Source organism: Asparagus officinalis, chromosome 9, assembly GCF_001876935.1.
Source record: "Asparagus officinalis chromosome 9, Aspof.V1, whole genome shotgun sequence".
Lineage (NCBI taxonomy): Eukaryota > Viridiplantae > Streptophyta > Magnoliopsida > Asparagales > Asparagaceae > Asparagus > Asparagus officinalis.
Genome location: NC_033802.1, coordinates 68,458,299 through 68,464,856, shown reverse-complemented (window position 1 = coordinate 68,464,856; position 6,558 = coordinate 68,458,299).

The following is a 6,558-nucleotide window of genomic DNA, read 5'->3' as shown; positions in this document are numbered from 1 at the left end:
ACCGAGCCACCTCAGGGTGGCTCGGCCACCTTGAGGTGGCTCGGCTTTGGCCGAGCCACCTAGAGGTGGCTCGGTTTTGGCCGAGCCCCCCTCTTAGGCGTGGTTTCGTCGTTTTTCGTTTTCGGTTCAGTCCGTGATTCGGTTGACTTAGACTCTGATTTGTTGATCTGATTTGGCAGTAAATCCGATTCTGAGTTCGAGTCCGAAACTGATCTTAATTCGATCGTGATTCGTCCGAGTCTGCCCTTGGTTGGATGACTCGTTGACTCTTCGAACCCTTGGCTTGATTCCACACGTGAATGGATGTATTCCGTTGCTTGCGTGCGATTCGTTAACCTCGTCGCCTCGTTGGTTCGTCAGTTTGTGTTGAGCTGTGCTAAGGGACCTATAAGCAATTTTATATGCCTACAGATACCCCCTCCAAAGTATTTCAGCCTCGTTCTTTTATAGAAGAGTCTGGAATATTTTGGATATGATTGTCCCAACCGTCAGTCGGTGTAACGGGACCTTGGAATGGCTTTTGTTCTTGATTCCTTCAATCCTTCAGGCTATTCGGTGCTTTGTCGAATGTCTGTAAGGTTTTCGGTGCTGCATTTATTGTCTGACCGTTGTCGGAATTTCGAATTTGAAGTCGATTCCTGATTTTTAGCTCGTGCTTGTTGGTTCAACATGTTGGCGTTGAGTTCTCATTTGCGACGCGTTGTCCGGCGTTTGAGCTTCATTGTGACGCGTTGTCCGGCGTCCAAGCTTCATTGCGACGCATTGTCCGGCGTCTGACACAGTCTCAACCAAAAATAGGGAACAGTTTATACTTATATACCTTATTGGAGTATTAAGAAGCAGTTTATACTCGTATACTTTTCGGAGTATTGATTCTTTCATTGCAACGCATTGATTGGCGTTGACCTAGGGTTACGCGTTGGCCGGCGTTGACCTTAGGGTTTTAAACGTCGTATGCTGACTTTTTGATCGCAACGCGTTGACTGGTGTTGACCTAGGGTTACGCGTTGACCGGCGTTGACCCTAGGGTTTCGAATGTTATTGGATGCTCAATTCACGAGACCAACTAATGAAGCTGATGCGTCAGTGACTCTCGTATTTATAGGATTTTTGGCAACCCCTCAGCCATCAACGGGTTTGATAAGCCTTTACCGACTACCGTTTGAGTCGGGCTAGCATGCGGATTATGTAAATCCGTTCCGCATGTGACGTTGTGCTAAGAGCGTTAACGCTCTTAGTGCTACAATATTGAATACGTAGACTTCGTCTTTCTCACGGGAATAGACTACCCGGCGACGCGTGTTAGGCATTGACTTTAGGATTTTTGGCTAACCCCCAGCCTTCAACGGATTTGATTAGCCTTTACCGACTACCGTTTGAGTCGGGCTAGTATGTGGATTGTAACGCTGTGCTAAGAGAGTGAATTCTCTTAGACTTTGTGCTATGATGTTGAATACATAGGCTTCGCCATTGTTACGGGAATAGGCTACCCGGCAACACGGGTTAGGTGTTGACTTATCCTTAAATTCCCCAGAATCGAACTCTGGTGTCTTTTTCTTCGGAGAAAGACTAAACCGACGACGCGTGTTAGGCGTCGGCATATCCTTTCTTAGGATTCAGGATGAAATTCCCCATGCGTGTAAGGCATGGATTTTGGTGTTATTAATAACAACCTGCCACAATGTTGAATATGTGGACGGATGTTCTTTTCAACGGTTAAGAACTAACCGGCAGCGCGGGTTAAGCATAGACTTATCCCTGCTTAGGTTTCAGGATAGAATACCCCAGAACCGAACTCTGGTGTCTTTTTCTACGGAAAAAGACTAAATCGGCGACGCGTGTTAGGCGCAGACTTATCCCTGCTTAGGATTCGGGATAAACTTCCTAGTACCTGTGAGGCACAAATTTTGGGAGTTAAAAAAGGTGGTGTCTTCTCTTGGGGCAAAGAAGAAACCGAAATAGGAGAGGAAGAATTTTATATTCTATCTCCCGACAATGAAGAAGAAGAATTTTATATTCTATCTTCAACTGGAAAGGAGACTCGAGGTGGGATCTCCACCCCCAGAATCCGGAAAGGTGAAACTAAGAGTGGGATCTCCACTCCAAGAATCGAAAAGATTCAGATAACCCTAACTGTCGGAAGGTTTGATTACCGAACTAAAGATGAATTTCTCGTTTATCGAGAGTGAATTGCGGTTTTGGTCCTAACTGTAGGAAGGTTTGACCAAGCAGGAGTTTGAGATGACCCTAACTGTAGGAAGGTTTGATCACTCGATTTGAAAGTGGACCTCTCGTTCATTGGAGGAATCGAGAGGGGATTTTGACTGTGGTCCTAACTGTAAGAAGGTTTGACCAAGTGGGTGTTTTGAGACAATCCTAACTGTAGGAAGGTTTGATCGCTCAATTTGTGGACCTCTCGTTCATTGGGGGAATCGAGAGGGGATTTTGACTGTGGTCCTAACTGTAAGAAGGTTTGACCAAGTGGGTGTTTTGAGACAATCCTAACTGTAGGAAGGTTTGATCGCTCAATTTGTGGACCTCTCGTTCATTGGGGGAATCGAGAGGGGATTTTGACTGTGGTCCTAACTGTAAGAAGGTTTGACCAAGTGGGTACTTTACGTCCAGACTCTAACAGAGAGAGTGTTGAGTGCATAGACATGGTGAGAATGGGAGTTCTTATTCATTACATTGCTGTGGTTTTGGGAACTTCCCATTACATAAATCGTCCACCCCCAGTTTCCTCTGCGGAACTGGTTCGGACATTATTATCAGTTAACTAACCGGGTTATCCTTAAGAATATTAGCTTAATATTCTCCAGGAACTTCCCGTCAAAAGTGGGGAAACAGTTTAGACTCATATACCTATTGGAGTATCAGGGAGTAGTTTAACCTCTTATACCGGTCGGAGGATTGAGAAACAGTTTATACTCGTATACTCTTTGGAGTTTTGAGAAGCAGTTTATACTCTTATACTTATCGGAGTCTGCCATTCTCAATTGGCTTACCTCAGCGTTATGACGCCAGCTTCAACCAAGGTCTGAATGCTATTCTTGAGAGCAAAGCAATCCTTGGTGGGATGAACGACCCTCCTGTGGTATGCACAGTACTTTGGGTCCGTAGTGTTGTCAGCTTCCTCCTGATTTGTGATAGGTGGTAGCTTGATCTTGTTACCTTCAAGGAGGGATTCGAAGATGGCTGGAACGTCTTCGTCCTTGAAGGAATACTCTCTTTGGAGTCTCGGACCCGAAGTCTTTTGCTGCCTTCGGGATTGCTGTTGTGACGCTTGATTAGCACCACCAGTAGCTGCAGGTGTTTTGCCCTTACCACGAGAGGCGAAATTTGAGTCCAGCGGATTAACCGTCGGTTGGTTCCTCTCGGCCTTCTTCCTTCTAAGGAATCGCTCAGCCTGCTCCCCTCGGACCTTCAGATCCTTCCAAGTGTCAGACGGTGCTGTTCCCATTGCTTCCAACACGTCCAACGCAAGGTTGTTGTGGCAAGTTTGGAGGATGAATTCCTCTGTGATCGGGTCCCGGCAATTCATCGCCTTGTTCCGGAACCTTTTGACGAAGGTGTCGACTAACTCCCCGTCCTTCTGCTTCTCATCGAGCAATGATCCGATAGATATCTCGGTGTCGTCGTCGAAGAAGTTGGCCAGGAACTTGGTCTCCATGTCATCCCAGCTGTTCACGTTTCCTGGCTTGAGGCGGCGGTACCAATCGAAGGCGGCTCCGCGAAGAGTGCCAACGAATGACCGCACCATCAGAGGCTCATTGCCGGAGATAATACCCAAGTGCGATTTGAAATAAATCAAATGCTGAGTGGGGGAACCCTTCCCATCAAACGGCGTAAAGTTAATCAGACTGAACTTCGCCGGATAGGGGATTGATTCCCATTCTCGTGGGTATGAACAAGGAATGCCCGTCTTCTTCACCTCTTGAGCGGAGATCAATGTGTTGATTTTGCTCTCGAGATCTTTGATCTTCAAGTCTTCACTTGTATCTTCGTTGGCATCCTCGTTACCACCCCCTGCATTGACGGGAGGGTTATTGGCATTGTGAGCTTCATCCCTTTCTGCGTGCTCCTTTTCCTGAACAATCGGGTTACGGCGGTTCGATTCACTTTGCTGGTTCCTGAATGCCTGGATTTGCTGCTCATGCATCTCTCTCATCTGCTGCATGGCCATCTCCATCTCGAATTTGAAACTTTCTTTCTGCTTAGCCAAAGCGTCTTCAAGCATCTTGGCCATTTCTTCCGCGCTTATCATAAATGACTCGCGGGGTTGTCCTTCGCTGGACACTGTATTGTCCGATGCGACAGCAGAGCAGGAATCCGATTCTTCATCTTCCGAAGGCAATCTTGTCCGAACCCTACCATAAGTTCCTCGTGCGATGGCTCCGGACTGCAGACGGGTTACACGCCGGGACGCTTCCAGAAACGATTTGAGATCAATCTGTGTCGATGTCTCTTTGCTGGTCATGTTGGCGGTGACCCTCGGAAATTCTCCGTCTTTAACCACCGTTCTTCTTTGCCGGAAACGCCTATACCTTGGTTTTGGCGTTTCGGTGCCGAGCCTTTCGAACACTGAAATTCTCTCGGGGACTACCTTGATGCAGTTGCATTGAGACAGTACCGCCCGAATGAGCTTTGAACAAGGGCACTGAGTTTCCTGTTCTCGGGGACTCCTCTTTCTGGTTCTGTTCGTACCCCCAGCACGATAGTACAACTCGTCATTTTGACAGTCGGAGTAACCTATCGTGTGTGGGCACGACTTCTCAGGTATAACATTATCACTATCAGATGATAATGTTTCCATCTGAGGGCGAATTGCCTTCCTTGGACTTTCAAGAGTCACGCGCCTTGAGACATGCCTTTTTGGGCGTGAATTCTCAGCGGGCTCTTGGACCTCAATGCGCAAATTAGCGCGCGCAGTTGCCTTGAGCTCCTTGTCATGTTGGAGGTAGCGGTGACCCCCAGCGTGTTGATTCGTTCGGGGTTTTCTTAGTGGGCCCAAACGTTCTTGGATCGGAGCTTTGCTTCGCTCATCGGGAATTGGACCGAGGCGCTCCAAGACTGGCTTTCTTCTTCGGGAGGATTCTGCATGATCTCCCGGAGTAGCTATGGGAATTCTCGGCGACTTAGCTGGGTTCGCCGGAGGTTGAATTTTGGTTGGAGGCTGCAAAGGTTGCTCCTTAGCCTGAATTGCCGCTTCAGACTTTGGCCTCCAAACTTTGCGAGTTGGTGGCGGCTTCTTGGCCACTTCTTTCTGCAACTTTCTACGGGCTTCTTCGGCTTGAGCCCGTGCCTGCGCTGATAGTGCGCGGCGTTTGCGGATGCGTTCTTCCAGCGTCGAACGATTCCGTTTGACACGGATCCATTCCATTGTTGGCGGCTTGGAAGAGGTGCCGTTCATCTGTTGTTGAGGCTGTTTGCCTCTCTTGTTCTTCAGACCCGCGTTGTAGCGGACTCCGTCGGTGGACTCCATCGCTTTGGCGAATTGTTTGGCCAAGCGTTGGCGTTGCCTTTGGCGGGCTCTCTTTGAGAGAGTCACCGCTCCTTTGGTGACGGAGGAATTGGTTGGAACCAGCTTGATCTGGTTGGAGATTGGTGGAGCCTCATCTGACGCAACTTTGGCGTCAATCGAGATGAGGTCGTCGTTGGTAGCTTCAACTTCTTCGTACCAACGCACCTTTCTGTTGGAAGAGAACTTGGACTTCTTGGACTTGCGGGGGGAGGTTGATCTAGACGAGGATGAAAGGTATTCCTCGAACTTGGTCTGATCGAACTCGTATTCGACCTCCTCCACGACTGGGATCAAGATCCGCGGCTGCGACGCTCCGATCTCGGCAGCGAGATCGGTGGCTCCCACTGTGGTCGCCAGATTGTTCGCTGGAAAATTCGTGTCTTTCTTTGTTATTGATTCCATTGTCATCTTGAGTTACAACTTTTTGAGTTACAAAAGATCCGGTCTTTTTATAAGATCCGGTTACAACGAAAATCAAATAAAAATAAACAAAGATTACAACTTTTCTCCTTTTGTGTCGAACGAATCGCGAGCTCCTGTTTTGCGGTCGCTCGCTTTGTGGGTTCTTTGCCTGCGCCGGGGTTGTTTGCCGTGGACCACCGCGCGATCTAGATCCGGTCGGATCTACGCAGTACAACGGGTATTATTTCACCAAGGAAATAATAGCCGGGGAGGATTGTTTCACCAAGGAAACAATCGTCCAAGTCTCGGGATCTAAGACCAAGCTTAGATCCGGAGTATGCCTGCGTAGATCTGAGATCTGATCCTCTCGAACACCTGCCTTATTTGACGTTGATGATCGCCGAGCACCAGATCTGAAGGAGTGAGTCCCCGAAGTCCCAAAGTTTCAATCTTTTTTAAGTTCCGAGTCTCCAATCCAGCAGGGCTTCGCCTCTCTCCAAAATTTCCAACCTTCTCAAATGACAAGGGGGTGGCCTATTTATAGGCTCTCAGGACAGTGCCCGCAAAAAGAGAAACGTCGGCCACCGTCGGCCACTGTCGGCCACCTCGAGGTGGCCGGCACTGTGCCGAGCCAC